The sequence below is a fragment of the Ambystoma mexicanum genome, chromosome 3p (assembly GCF_040938575.1).
Source record: "Ambystoma mexicanum isolate Mex_15411 chromosome 3p, UKY_AmexF1_1, whole genome shotgun sequence".
NCBI lineage: Eukaryota > Metazoa > Chordata > Amphibia > Caudata > Ambystomatidae > Ambystoma > Ambystoma mexicanum.
This window is the reverse complement of record NC_090925.1, coordinates 648,538,016-648,554,657: the sequence shown is the minus strand read 5'-3', so window position 1 is coordinate 648,554,657 and position 16,642 is coordinate 648,538,016.

The following is a 16,642-nucleotide window of genomic DNA, read 5'->3' as shown; positions in this document are numbered from 1 at the left end:
ATATGGAGGGACATTTTTTCTCTGTGAAAGGGACAGTGAGCTAAAGACTTGGTAGAGTCTCTCCCAGGGGTTACTCACCCAAGAACAGGTCATTGGGCTGTGTTCATGCTACTAGAGAGATTCCCAGACACCCCCTTGTTTTGCATAAATTAACTTTGGGTCTCACCCTAAGTTAAAAGGGCAATCCAGACGTGGAGCTTCACCTCACTGATGATAGCCAACAAGGCTGAAACAGGTGTATGGGGTTGCTGCTGGTACTCTTTTCAGAGGAGAATTGCCTAGTATTTCGGTGCTGGACTGCCCCTGGGCAGGACAAAGACTGATATGCAGGGACATTTTTTCTCTGTGAAAGGGACAGTGAGCTAAAGACTTGGTAGAGTCTCTCCCAGGGGTTACTCACTCATGAACAGGTCATTGGGCTCTGTTTGTGCTGCTAGAGAGATTCCCAGACACCCCCTTGTTTTGCATAAATTAACTTTGGGTCTCACCCTAAGTTAAAAGGGCAATCCAGACGTGGACCCATTGCTCACTGTTCTTAGAGCAGCGCAGCTTCACCTCTGCCCAACAAGGCTGAAACACATGTATGGGGTTGCTGTTGGTACTCTTGTTCAGAGGAGAATTGCCTAGTATTTCGGTGCTAGACTGCCCCTGGGCAGGACAAAGACTGATATGCAGGGAAATGTCTTCTCTGTGAAAGGGACAGTGAGCTAAAGACTTGGTAGAGTCTCTCCCAGGGGTTACTCACCCAAGAACAGGTCATTGGGCTGTGTGTGTGCTGGTAGAGAGATTCCCAGACCCCCCTTGTTTTGCACACATGAATCAGAGTCATGCATACTCATGAAGTTATCGCATTCTTACTGCATGCCTAAATAGTAATTCTGCTTGCTGCCATTACCAGACATAATACCGGCAAACCTGTAATCATCCCACCAGAAGAGAGAATAACCTCCCAAATAGTAAGTAGTCTGCTTTTAAAAATGAAATCCCTTCGGTTTCGCTGTCAACAATTTCTTGCATAAACAACCCATCACTTTTTTCACATAATCTAAATGTAAAAAGCAAAATGTATCAATAGATCATCACAAACAGGTGAAATATATCAAAGGATATTGAGTAAATAAACCTTTGAAACATTGCTGGCTAATCGTCTCTCATAGAAGTCTGATTCGTCCACTGTTTTACAGGAAGTGCCAAGATGCCACTTTTTGAGGCAAATGTGCATTTTCAAATACGCTTAAAATAATAAAGCATTATAAATTAGACCAACAGTTGGCCCAATCTTTGAGGACAATGACATATGTGAGCAATTACCACATGAATGCAGTTTCATCACATGCCTGGGCTTTTCCCTGAATGTACTTGAAATCGCTGGAGTAGTTTCCATTATTTCATCAGATGCATAGAGAACGAGTGTACATGTTATGATGCCAATATTTTACAGCATTGTTAGAGACCGAGCATGTGGACAGACGCCCACTAAGTCAAATGGGCGATCAGACACCACGTCCTGACTAGAAGTTGGCGGAGTAGAAGTGACCTGGGATTACGTTTCACCAGAACTGCCTTACACATGTGGCATCTCTCACTACGTTTCCAGAAATGCATTTAATGAAAAAATAAAGGCTCACACATACTTTGAAGTAAACATTGGGCAGCTGCTGCTGTGTGGTGGTGGAGGAGCAATACTACATTCTTTTTGTAGCAGCTGAAATGGGCACCATGTTGATTTTTGGGTATTTGGGTGACACATTTTGTTCATAAAATGTTCTAAAATTCTTACGCAAAATATTTTCCCTAATGTTAAACCAGTAGAATGCAAACCATACCTAAACTCCAATATATGTTAAATTGTTTTGCAATACCGAAGATATCCTTTTTACGGAATAAAACGCCGCCAAAAATAACCGAGATCTTAAGAATTCCAATAAACCCTGACAATAAGAATGCTGTGAAGTCAGACAACTGCTGCAAATTCCTGGCTACATTTTTCGGTTTACAAGAACCTTAGCCGCCCCCCCCCCTCAGCCCCCCTCTTCTTGGCTGGCAGGTGGCACTGGCATAACCTTGGTGGTCAAAATAATGCTGCAGGCGAGGTTTGTAAATGTGTGCCGGGATGCAATGCTCAGGCTTGCCGTCTCATTCAGTACTGCATTCATCCAATCAGTATTGAATGTTTTAAAAGTAGTATGTCACCCAAACCAGGTTACAGAACCAGGAGACAGGAGCCGTGAGGGAGTTGGGGGGGGCACACACACACGCGCACTCACGCACACACAAACGCACACACGGGCACACGCACACGGACACACACACACCCTCCCTTAAGATCTTTGTGTCCGTGGTGATATTGTTCTTAGTCTGCCCCCCAATTCATCTAGGAACAATGATCTGTTTACCGGCCGTTATACCTCCTATCTTACCCTGAACACAGCCATGGGCAGCAGTAGACTGGGAACCAAAAGAGGCCTTGGAAATAATGTTCAAAGTGACCCCATATTACATTTTCAGAAATCTTAACCCTTTTCGATGAGCACATTTGGAAATAAAATAGGCTACCACACAAAATAGGCCCAGGGTGCAGAGACCTACTGGGAAATCCCCAGAGTTCCCTACAGGCTGGTTCACCCCTGGCCATGGGACTGATGTTGTGTGTGAGGTTGACTAGGTAAAATTGCATTTTACAAACACATTTTACCTCTCATTTTCAAAGTCCCATAATGGTAAAAAAAAGGGTATAAAAACAAGTGTAAACGGTTTGCACATGCGTTTATGCCTGATTTAGCACTGTGTAGCACAGTGCAGGCATGAAAGTAAATTTACATTTCTGACACACCTCCTCCTGTCAACAATGAATGCATTTCCACCAGCATCTAAATTTGATACTGGAGGAAATGCACTGGAGTCCTATGGAATCTGCCAGCTTTCAGCAGCATTAAAAAGTTGTGGGATTCCAAAAGAATCCATGTAAATGCTCCCTGCCATGCTGGAGGAATTGATGATTGCTTGGACTGGGGAGGAAAAAAATGGAATAAAGCATGACCACATAAGTACTCCCTAGTACTCCACCATTTTACAACAGTATATTCTGCTTGTCTCACGCCATGTTAAACCACAGATCCTAGTCGCACAACGCAATGTACTGAACCCAACTGCGCATGTCACTGCTCGAGAAGCGCTTCACCCATTCTTAAAGAATGCTCGCCTTCACTGTTCACGCTTCTAACGTATTCCTGTTCTGGCACAGCTAAGTATGTTTTCTGTTCTCGCCTGACGTGGCTTTAGCAGGCCGATGCCATCATATTACAAGGCCTCTACCCTGCTTCGAGGCAAGATGTGAAGCTTTAGGGAGTATAGTTACCTTGAGGAAATGCGTTACACTGAGCTGCTTACTGATAACATGAACAAGCGCTGCCGAATGCAGGTGGCATCAAAACACTGTACAAGGAGGGCTATGTCTCAGTCAGCAATAAAGTACAATGTGTGACCTTGCCAAGACTGAGACCACCCCCTTTCCATTGGCACTTATGTATTGTTGGGAGTATAAGATACCTGGACCCAGGAGGGAGGGAGGGGTCCTTCGGCCAAAGTCTTTTGTTGCCATTGGTCATTTGTTTGCTTACCGCTTTGACTAACGAAGTGTTCATCATTCCAAGTGGTCGTTATTTTCCTCTACAATCTGGTGCCTTGGAGTCGGATAACCGCTGCTCTGCGGTCTCACGAAAGGGCCACCGGGTGCACATCCCGATGATCCCCTGGACCCAACAGGGATGATTTTATGAGAGAGGAGAGCTGTCCAGAGCGCCCGAAGACTCGAGGTGGGCAGACAGAGCAGACGCAAGAGCCGATCAGAAAACCGTGGGTTGATGAGCACAGCTAACTGCATCAATGTATTGTGATGTCATATGTTGTATTGTCTGAAACTGGTGAAATGTCTGTATTTGGATCTAAAGTATAGAATCTATCTGGAGTAATAGGAGGGATGGTACCCTGACTAAACAGAAACTGGTTATCTGAAGTAAAAAGAGTAAAGGGGATGGCCACCTACTGACTTAAAGAAGACAAGAGACAGCGATGTCAGCCAGAGTAGTGCTGGCACAATGAAGAATGTGTTCTGTATGTGTGCATGGATGAGAACCCCAAGATTGTCTTGTCTCAACCCAGACCTTGTTACTTGAAACCCTCAATGTGCAATGCAAGTTTCAACCCTGCTTTCAATTTCACACTCTCCTCTATCCTAGTACGTGAGCTGTAACATGCTGTATTTCCACTGATTATGCGTCTTGTCTTTTGACCCTTACCTACCCATGTCTTTGAAAAACTGAAATCTGCTCTGCATTGTGGGTTGAATCATGAGGGGTATATAGAAACTGTTTAACAGCAGTTATCTGAATCTGACCGACATCTGCTGGTGTGTCTGAAATTTCTGTACCAGGGGAGGAACAGCGCTCAGGTGATACCTGGGCCGCCGAATAGACTTGGCAGAACCGTTGAATTCATGATTCGTACCCACACCCCCAGCCACGCTACTCAATGGTGTCCCGGTGTAGATAGGGTTAGAAAACGATCTGCATCCATAATAAAGCCATACCTTGTCTTACCTTTCCCCCCAGCCCCTAAGAAAATGTGTTCAGGGCAGTCTATGCACATGCAGCTCCTCCTAAAGGGAGTCCAGCCACTTCATGTTTACCCACTACCCGTCAAAAGCACCCAAGTATTTAGAGAAAAAGGGCTCATGTGTACACCAATGCCAGTGGGACAGCTACCTCGACTGGTATATCAAAGCCACTAGAGGATAACTGAATCTAAGACCTGAGCACTAAAAGACTCACGAAAAAGCTGCAGGAGCAAGTCAAATCCATGAAGAATGAGTGCACAAACCTGCGGGTCCCGACCCACAAAACCGGATACAATTGATTGTATCCAGTCATCCAAGGGAACCCCCCACCAAAAGAAAGCCCCAAAGTGATCTGGATACTTGCAATCCTGCCATTCTGAATACCCCACTCACCCATCGAGCCGACACCCCCGATTCCACACAACAACCTACTTACGACCAGTCCATACCCAGACAACAAATAGGGGGCCCATTCACTCCTGAAATGAGAACTCAGATTTCTAGGCTATTTTCACCATCCTCAGACACGTTTGAAGGGTTTTCCGATTGAACACTAAGTTCCAGCACTGGTGTTCCCACTCAGACAGCTCCCCGGATGGGGCAATTCAATTGTCACTGTAAAGACACCATAGAGTGCCACTGATTTATTTAACATAGTCCAGAGTTTCCCTAATATACGAGAAGACCCTGTCAAGTTCCAGGAGGAGCTCCAAGTAATAATAGACTGTCACCCCATCTGTGTTGATTTGAACCAGTTGCTGCATGCAGTATTGCCCCAGACACATTTGCTTTACTGAAGGTACGTGCAAATTGGCCGGCCAAAGAACCCGCTACAAACAGGGATTTAAAATCTTTCACTGACAGACTGGTACAAACTATTCTTGCAATTTGTCCCTGAAAGAACAATTGGGCAAAGATCATCTTGTGTAAGCAGGCTAAGGGACAACACCCTGCACAAGTACCTTGAACGACGGAAACAATGTTTTGAAGAACAGGTAGCAGAAGGGATTATGTCTGTAATGATTGGGTGGGAAGGAAAGGGGTTGGTCGAGGTTTTGTTGGCCGCACAACATTTTCACGAGAAGGTGGAAGGACAGAAAGAAATGACAGAATCCAATCTTATGGCACTACAGATACGGAATTTACAACCCTTGCAGGGAAGGGGAGGGCTCAGGGGTCGGGGTTGGGGAAGAGGGGCTCCCCAGTCAGTTCAGGCAGGACAAGCTGCCGAAGGATATTACCCAAACACAAACTATGACCAGTGCAATTATTACAAACAGACGGGCACTGGAAAGCTGAGTGCCCGAATCAGCCTCAGCCTGACAGTCGGGGCTGGCAGGTGACCACCCAAGTAGGCCAAAAGATTTCATGTTTAGTAGAGACCAGAGCATTGCGCTCCACTCTAAGAGCATGTGAGTTTTCCCGGACACCCCATTCGGAATAAATTGTAGATGACATTGTCATAGTAGGTACGCCGATACCTCACCCCATGTCCACCCCTATGATGGCCCCGAAAGGCCTTATTTCTGAACAACATGCCTTCGTACTAAGCCTGTGTTCTCCTGTGAATCTGTTTGGATTAGATTTACTTTGTAAATTTAGCTGCACCATTCATTGTTCCCCATATGTTGTGTATTTGGATATCCCCGCACATAGAGAGAATGAGGTGCTGGCAGTCTTACAAGAAGCAGCACACTCGAACACGAAAGGCCTGGGCCGAGAACCCCTGTTGGGGGCAGGGCCTGTTGGACCGGGTCTCGGCCTGCCTATGTTCAACCCATGCAAATGATACTGGGTACATTTTAAGTGCTGAACCTGTCAAGATCACTCTGAATCCTGCTAAATCCTTGCCATGTGTGTCCCTTTTCCTGATGAGTGGAAGAAGGTATCTGCCCAGTGATAGAATCCCTGCTCCAGCAAGTATCATTGTGCCAACTCGCAGACCCTGTAATACTCGGATACTGCCTACGAAAAAGCCAGCGAAAGAGGTATGGTTTTATTCATGACTTGCACGCTGTGAATGCACCATCCTGTCAGATGCGTCATATTGCCATCCTTTGCCATGGTGCACAATCCCGCTACAATTTTGTCATGCATTCCTTACAATGCCAAGTATTTCACTGTTGTAGATTTTGTTCAGCATTCTTCTCTATACTCATACATCCGAGAGTCATTATCTCTTCCCATTCATGCATAAAATGATGCAGTATACATTCACTCACCACCCAATGGAGTACGTATAAAGCCCCACACTGTTCTCCCAAATTTTGAAGAAAAATCTAGATTCAGTACAGTTACCAGGATGGTCAATGCTATGGCACCACATAGACGATCTGTTCATAGCCTCCCCCTTCTTGGAGGCATGCGAGGAAGACACACTGGTTCGGTTGAAAGCGCTTGCTGAAAAGGGTCACAAGTCATACAAAGACAAATTACAAATACCTGGGCCATGAGATCTCTGCAAGGGAAAGACGCCTGTCTCCTGAGGAGGGGAGGAAGGATAGCTCACGGGCAACATGCTTGTCTTGACAGCAATACAATGCGGTGCAACAGAGGTTTGAATCCGGATCCTGCGCTTAGAAACCATTTGTTGGCATTAAGCGCATTATACATTGACTATTATAATTATAATGATGGATGTCCACCATCCAGAAAGTCCCTAAACCCTGAACTAAGAAACTGATTTATTTTATTTATTTATTGTGCATTTGAGAGGTGCTTATACAGCAAGTAAATTGTGTTTCAAAGCGGCCACAGGGCAACAGGGAGGTAACAATGATGGATAAAGTGGACCTACTAGGCCTTCTTAGCATTCAGAATGTGGAAATGCAGAGAGAAAGTAGCAATGAGGGAGTGAGGGGTAAGTGCTAGGTGTACCAGGAGGGAAGTGCTAGGGAGTGTACAGCAGTAAGTTCCTGGGTGAATGGTCAGCTGCCAATAAACAAGTGCAGGTCTGCGGTGGCATAAGCCAGTGGGTGCCAAGGCAAGTGCTGTGAGTGGGCAGAGGCTGGTGGCGATTGGGTGTGGAAGGCCAGGGCCCAAGAGGACAGATAAGGGCCCTGGTAACCAATCTCAGCAACAGTGGATGTTAGCAGAGGAGGGAGGAAGGGAAGGAGGAGGTGAACAGGAAAGTCTTGTGGAGCTTCCGGAATTTGGGGGGATCCAGCTCAAGAGGAAGAGGAAGGGGGAGGCTGTTACATAGGAGGGAGCCTGCAGAGGAAAGAGATCTGCCACCCGCTCTCTGTTTAGCAAAGCACTTGAAACATAGAGAGTTGGTGCCAGTGGAACGTAATGATCTGGAGAGAGAGTATTTAGTCATAGCGATTTGTAAATAGTGTGGTACCTGGCCCTAGACACCCTTATGGATGATGCAGAGGGATTTGAATTTGATCCTTGCAGCAACCAGGAGTCAGTGGAGAGTTTTTAGGGCTGGAGAGATGCGGTCCCTGGGTTTCATGCAAAGGATAAATCTTGCAGTCCTGGGGCCTCATTACGACCCAGGCGGTAAGGGGTTAACGGCAGCGTTAACAGCGCCGACCCTTACCGCCTGATTACGAGGCCCCTTAGCGCCATGGAGGTTTTAACACCCGCTTTTACCGGGTGTTAAAATCCATGGCGCTAAGGGACCATGGAGTTGATTACGCCACCGTAATTTACGGTGGCGTAATTAACGCCTTCCCCACTCCCATTATGCCCTATGGGGCAAAAATGGGAATGGGGAAGGGTAAATGGGGATTGGGGACTTACCGCCCCGCCAAGGTCGGAATGGGGCGGTAAGTCCGCCAACCACCATGGCGTAAACGTAGTTTACGCCATGGTGGTAAAGTCACGGCCCAGGCGGTAACTTACCGCCTGGGTCGTAATGAGGCCCCTATTCTGGATTAGCTGGAGTGGTTGTAGAGAGTAAGAGGGTAGATTAAGGAAAAGGCTGTTGCAGTAGTCTAGCTTAGAGAGAACCAGAGATCTAGAGACATTGAGCTTCTGGGGAAAAGTGAGGAAAGGGAGAATTACTTTGAGGAGGTAGAGTTGAAGGTGGACCTTCTTGGCAAGGTCCTGAAGGTGAGAGAGGAAGGAAAGAAGAGTTGAAGATGACTCCAAGATTTCTGGCTTCAGATAAGGGTGAAGGGGGAGAGCCCATAGAGGATAGCCAGAGTTCATCAGGATGGTCATTTACTGTAAGCAATGGGTCCCCAGATTTGTGGCAATCATGAAGCCCCTTCAGAACTTCACTCATGATTTGACCCCCGCCCCCCAAAATCCTGCCATGATCCCAGGAAGTAGAGAATGCCTTTTTCATCACTAAGCAAGTGCATGCAACTGCTCCGGCTTTAGGTCATCCGGATTATAGCAAGTCCTTTGTCTTATTTTAGGATGAGTGCAATCGGTTTGCTCAAGGTCTGTTCACTCAGTTACACAGTGAAAAGCACTGACCGTTATTGTACCACAGTGTAGCTCTCGACCCTTATCCTACCACAGTGTAACTCTTGACCCTGTAGCAGTGGGGCTCCTAGCTTGTCTGTGGGATGTTGCCGCCATTGCACTAACCGACTCACTGGTCCAAGTGCATCCTGACATGATCTCTGCTGTATTGTTATTACTATTAAAAGGCAAAACACGACGTGTCCAATTTCCTCCTTGCTAGGTACGAGAAGCTGCTTATTTCTGCTGAAAATGTGACCGTAAGTCACTGTCCTGTCCTGAAACTTGCCTCATTGTTACTGACCCCCTGAAAATGGGGAGCCACATGGCTGTCAGGTAGTTTGTAGAGGAGCAGCCAAATGCCTCTGCAGGAAGTCCCGTCCCCCTACTGCCTGTATGTTGGAAGCCTGAAACTGCACCATGCTTGACACTAGTCGTTGTGACCATACTGTGACAGTGTTTGAGAAAAGGTATCCGTTAAGAAAGCCATACCAGATGTATGCCCGAAGAGATGACAATCTCTTGGAAGAGGTCCTCAAAGGAATATGAAAACAAGAGAAAGAGAAGCTGGTGACATCACAAGAAGTGAGAGTGATGCACTAAGAAGATAAGAAGAAGAAGATGTATGGACCTTATAGAAACTTATGACGAAATAAGGAATCAAGTGAACATTCCTATGCGAAAAAGATTGCATGTGTGTGTGCGACACACTGCAGAAAATGCAAACCATTCAATTAATGTACAGATGCAGCAACGCAAGTAGACTAAGTGATCATAGAGGCTAGCTGTATGTAGTGAATAGACTGCAGGCGAAGCCGCCAATGTATAGGGTATGGACATCGGCATCACAAATTTTAGTAAGTTCAAACCCATGGAAAAAGAAGTATTGAGAGCTGTGTGTGGCAGCAAAGAATTAGCTGGAGATCACAGACTTGAAGGGTAAAGCTGTTTGGCCTGGTATCAAAGTTGAATCAAGCCAAGGCCGGTTATCTATCCTTGAAGAACAGAAACCGTGAGATGCGGAATCATTCCTTTATAAGGTGCAAACAAAAAACACCATGAGTGCCATGTTTATTAATTCAAGACAATTATTTGCTGCAAAAAGGGGCCGAATTGCAGTCTCCTGTCACGTCGACTAAGGATTGAAATAGGAGTGGGGCATGTAGACCACAACTGTGATAAGCGTGTGCCCGTTCTCCCTTATATTCCCAGAGATGAGAATACATTGCAAGGCCAAGTTCAAGGGAAATCCTCATGGCAGAAGGCATAGATGATGAGAGATGTTGGGCTAATTGGGTGGGAAAGCAATGTCAAGTTCACTTCCTGCCACCTGGGTATGAGCTTACGTGCTGCTAAGGAGCCGAATGTTCCAGACAATGCACAAGCGTGCCAACCAGTTATAGAGGGCTGTATAATGAAGGGCCTTATAGTTTACTAATAGCCAATAGTATTTTGTGTACTTAATAGTGTTGAGGATGACATATTTTAGAGGAAGGCATAAATTGTCCACCTGACAGTAGATAGCCAATCACAATCCCAGCCCTTATAGAAAGTATACTAAGATGTTCCCTTTGAGCCAACCACAATCCCTCATAGGTTTTTCTCATTTGGCACATAGAATTAGTATATAAGTGTGTTTTTATGTAAAATGTATTGAGAGTTCGAGCGAATGTCTGTCGATTTCCGTTGTAATGCCTTGTTTTAGATAATTGATATTAAAACAGTCGAATTGGACTTTGCCAACTTCCTGAGTCGGTCTGATTATTTGGTGTAAGAGTTACTCTGCATCCCATTCTTTGCATGACATGTTACTGATTAAGGACCTTATGTTCAAGTTGTAGAAACACTATTGTCCCCTCGTCCTGATTTGGTTGATGTGCCCCTGTTGAACCCAGAACGCATGCTCTTCATGGATTGCTCATGCATCCGTATCCTGGAGACCGGGGAATTGGTCTCGGGGTATCTCGTGTGTACACCTCCTTCAGTCCTAGAAGCTTCCAGGTTGCCCATAGCCAAATCAGCACAAGTAGCCGAGCTCCTGGCCCTCACGCATATGTTAACTCTGGCCTAGATCAGCAACCATCTGCACTGACTCCAGGAATTCCCACGGGATGGTCCACGACTTTGCCGTTTCATGAAAACAGCTGGATACTTGACATTCACGGGTTCCCCCAATCCAGAACGGAAAATATGTGGCAGACCTACTAGATGCATTTCTCCACCCTGCTGCTACAGTAAAGTGCTGAGGGCACGTCCCTGCATTCTTTCACTTCTCTAGGAAATGATTTAGCAGGCTGTGCAGCTCACTCAGCAGCCCTCAGAGGGACCCAGGCTCCTAATGAATGTCTTGTTTGTGTTGCAGTTCCACGGTCACACATCCCATCTCTTGCCAGTCTGGCAATTCTCCAAGATCAAGTCCGGAAGTCTAAGAAGGTGACTTGGACTCAGCGTAGGTATAGTCTGGGAGCAGACTCCCTGTGGAGCTCCCCAGAAGGCCGTCTGGTGGTGCTCCAGCTATTGCTCCCCCATTTGGTCCATGAAGTCCACAGCATGGCCCATTAAGGTAAAAATTCCATGATCGTGCTACTTCAAAGAGATTGGATAGCTCCTGGGTTAGCCTCTGTGGCCCACCATTACTGTGAACACTGTATAACATGAGTGGTGCCCACAAACTATCTGCACGTCCGTTACCAGAAGGTCAATTTTTGCATATGCAGATAGATTTCCTACAGCTACCCACCTGAATGTCATATCTGTTTTGCTTAGTGGTTGTAGACGTGTTTCCGGGGTGAGTGGCAGCCTACCCATACAGGAAGGCAGATGCAATCACTGTAGCAAAAAAACTGCTTGCTGAATTTATACCTCAGTTTGGACTACCCCAAAGTACAGACAGCAACTGAGGTACTCACTTCACAGGTTAGGTTATCAGAGAAGTCTGCAAGGCTCTAAGGATAGCACAGCAGTTTCATTGCGCTTACCACCCACGCTCTAGCGCACATGCAGGATGCTGCAACGGCAACCTTCAGCTGAGCTTGTCGAAGGTGTGTAGAGAGACTGGGTTGAAATGGCCCCTAGCCCTTCCGCTAGTCTTATTAGCTATAAGAAATAACCTACAGCGTAAACTGAGACTGTCCGCTCATGTAATCCACACAGGCACCCAATGACAATGGGGACTGCCCACCCCGCCCTGAGTTTGACATTAGAGGATGACACATTAATTCAGTATTGTCACACATTGATTAAAACAATTCGATCTATCCACACACAGGTCTGCGAGGCCTTGCCTGAACCAGCTGTGTGTCCGTGCCACCCTCTGTGACCAAGACACTAGGTTCTGGTGAAAACCCACCAGCAGTGGACATAATTTCAACCACGGTGGCTTGGCTCCTGCCAGATCCTCCTCATCACAAACTCTGCAGTGAAGTGTAATGGGATCCTGGTTGGAATCCATGCAGTAAATTGCTGCAAGGTCCCAACTCCATCCGATGACATCACCGCTGAAACCAATTTCAATATAATTAACTACATACAGAAGTTATAGTATGTCTCAACTTTGGTAGGCGGCTACCCCTCCCTGTGACGTATTGCTTACCTCAGCCTTAGGTTCCGCCATTACGGGCTGCCCCTCTAGTGTACCTACCTTCGATACAGTTCTCACTGTACTAGGGGTCTTTTTGAAACATTTACATTGAAGCCCGTTTTTCTCACTTAGGGCTCTTCATTGTACTAACTCACGCCAACCTTTAGTTCACAGGGGTTTTCCCTTACCCCCCTTTTCCTTCACTTATAGCCACCCCCACACCATTCTGCCCTCCTTGCACAATGGAACAGATACTTAGTTCTCAGAGGATCAAACCAATGAAATCATTAGAGGTCCCTCACTTTTCAACATGCCGGGAGCCCTACTGATGACATCATCCACAGCGTCAGGAGATGAACTCTTCAAACTAAAGAAAAAGTGCTTCCGGACGGAAGTACATGGTCATTTTTTGAGAGAATACTTAAAAACCAATATGTTGCCGTTAGGACTAACGATTCGTAATGAGCCCGCACTATTCTTAGAAGACCAAGAGTATATGCTCGGCTTCAGCCAAATTGCTACAAAATGCAGCCGGGACCTAATGGTTCTAACGATCACCACGGCCCAACGGATTCATCTGAAAATCAAAATAGAACTGGAAAATGAAGAAAAGAAATTTCTTAATGACAATGGGGGTCATTCCGAGGTTGGAGGTAAGGGATTACCGGCGCCTGTAAGGGCACCAATGGCGGTAATCCCTTACCTCCGTATTCCGAGTTCCCTTTGCGGGTCCCTCTTTACCTCCTACTTTTAGCAGGAGTAAATTATGGGACCCGCAAAGTGACCTTGGAGTAAATTACGGCACCGTAATTTACGGTGCCGTAATTACCTCCTTCCCCATTCCCATTGAGCCCTATGGGGGCAGAAATGGGGATGGGGAAGGGCTATGGTGAATGGGGAATTACCGGTCCATCCAACCATGGAATGGACCGGAAATTACTCCATTCACCATGCCGGTATTCCATGGAGTAAATAGCTCCATGGTTGCCAACCATGGAGCTATTTACTCCATGGTGTAGTCCTAACTCGGAATGAGGGCCAATGCATTAGATAACGCACGTGAAAAGCTTAAGGAAATAAATAAGGTCATGGACCAATTTGTGGTGGACACTCTGGAGAAAAAGCATTAAAAATTGGCTAAGGATATGTCAACCTTCAAGATAGAGAAAGTATACCCTTACCTGTCGCCAGATTACAAAGAAAACAAAGATAAAGAGAGAGCACAGAACACAGCGGGTGCTGCCAGACAAAGAAAACGCTGGGTTACTTTCTCGGACAATTCAAGCTCAGGCTCGGCTTCTGGAGACCCTAACCCTCAATTTGGTAAGAACATGCAGCCTAGACCACCATTTTTTCAACAACCACCACCTTTTTTAGGGCAAGGGGGCCTCAACAACAACTTTTGGGGCCCCCCACCAATGCCAACGTTCGGATATCCACCTTGGCACAGACTGAGGGGATAACGTCACAATCGACGTCGCTAGCCACTCCTGACACACTACCAGTCTTCAATCTCTCTGGGGAAAACCTAACTAAAGAAGAACTAGCAGTGCTCACAAAAGGCCTCTCATATGTCCCAACCAACAATACTGATTGGTTTGGACTTGAAAATGAACTCCAACATTTCTTCAGATCCATTCGACTCAAGGCACACTTTCAAGATGCTGATCAGAGACCAGAAGAGGAAGACACGGGACTGAGACCTAAGTCCAACTACTGCCCCAATGACAATGATACAGAACCAGCCCTTATCACTTTCGAAAGATGTGTCAGACAAGAAGTTGCCAAAATTGGCCACACACAGACTTCTATCAGACACAACCTGACCAATGGAGAACATCAGGCTCTCAAACATCTATCCACAAACAACAACATTGTTATCAAGGCTGCAGATAAAGGGGGGGGAATTGTGGTGCAAAGTATTTCACAATACAAAGAAATGGTGCTGACTCTACTCGATGAGAGAACCAATTATAAAGTACTGAGCAAAGATCCATCAGCCACAATCAAACAAGAAATCTCTTTGTGCACCAGGTACGCCCGTGAACGCGACTGGATTACAGATAAGGAGGAACTTTTTCTCAATACTTCAGAAGAAAGAATACCGTCTTTCTATGCACTTCCTAAGCTCCACAAAGACGCCATCTCCCCGCCCGGAAGACCGATTGTGTCTGGTTGCGGATCTATTCTTGAGCCCCTCTGCTTATTGATTTCTTCTTGAAACCACTATGCCAACTTACTCCCACCTACCTCAACGATACGATGTCCACCATCAACTTGTTTGAAAACGTAACTTTTGACAGTGAGACTGATCTCCTGGTGACCCTGGATATAAAAGCCCTTTATACCAGTATCCCTCAAATGGCAGCCCTTAATTGCATACGGAACCATTTAACTCATCATATGGAACAAGAATGGGTCCCAGTCAACTTCATCCTGGAATTGCTAGAAATAGCCATGACCAAGAACTTTTTTATGTTTGATGACACCTGCTATCTTCAAGTTTCTGGGACAGCTATGGGGGCAGCCTTTGCCCCAAGCCTTGCCATAATCTTTATGGCAGAATTTGATGCAATTCATGTCCTCACTCAGCAGAATCCATTCTTTAACAACATTAATCGATGGTACAGATACATCGATGACATTATTTTTGTCTAGAGGGGTACAGCCGACACGCTTATGGCTTTTCATGAATGGCTTAATGCCAGATCAACTGGCCTTCAATTTACCATTACCAGCAGTGCAACAACTATCGACTTCCTGGACCTCACAATCAAAGTGGAGGAGTGTAAACTTACATGCACCCTCTTCAGAAAGGAAACCGACAGGAATTCCCTTCTTCACTGCCGGAGCAATCATCCACAAAGCCTCAAGACTAATCTCCCATTTGGACAGTTTCTCAGGCTCAGACGCAACTGCTCTGACATTCGTCAGTATCAATATCATGCAGAAATTCTAGAATCCAAATTTACAGCACAAGGGTATCCAAAGAAATTACTCAGAAACACCAGAAAGAGAGTTCCCTGTATCCGTCGCGAAACATTGCTTGAGCCCAAAGTCAGAGACACAGAGAACACCAGAATTATGTGGACCCAATACCAATAGGATCAAGAGCATTATCAAGCAATTCAGGCCACTGATCCACCAAGTCTTACCTGGAGAACTTCCACCACGCATGGCCCTTAAATGCTCTAAAAACATTAGTGAATGGCTGACACATGCCAGACTCCCTAAAAAGACCCTCAGAACAGGGCTCTGAAATCTAAGAGAAATCACAGGCCACTACCCGTGCGGGACTTGCACGGTCTGCCGCTTCACTGACAAAATAAAGACCTTCAAAATCCAAGGCAAGGACTGGACGTTACGCCAACATACCAATTGCAAAACTCCCAATGTCGTCTACACAATCGAATGCCCTTGTGGCCTTCGCTACGTAGGCCAGACCAGCAGACCAATACACAAACGTATTGTGGAACATTGGTCCAGGATTAGATGTCGGACCCTTACAGCACCACTGGTCCTACATTTCCTGGAACTACAACACAACCAGGACCAGCTCAAATGGTGGGTGCTTAAAAAAATACAGAACTCGGGGAACGTCACTAGTGCCCTGAACTACAAAGAAGCATGGTGGGTTTTCAAGTTACGCTCCATCGAAACAGGCCTTAATGAGGCAGCACCACTGGACAACCAGTACTACTAAGGGGGTGACTAGGATGCCTTCTATCCCACCCCCCGCTTACTCCTGAAGTCCTCCCATGCTGCAACTTGCTTCCAGCTGCATCTCCCACCTCCTCCTACTCCAACTATTGAGGAGTATGGCTGGCTTTATAGATTTTCTCCACTAATCTCACTGTAACGTACTGCTCCTGTGTTTAGCCAGTCACGAATTACAAGGTATCGGGTGTATGACTTTATTACACACTTGCAGCTTTTTATCTGTCCCTTTTCCCTCCCCCCACACCCCTACCCCCCTTTCCCCCTTCTGGCAGCCTCCAACACACTCGTGGACCCTGGTTCGTCCTCCA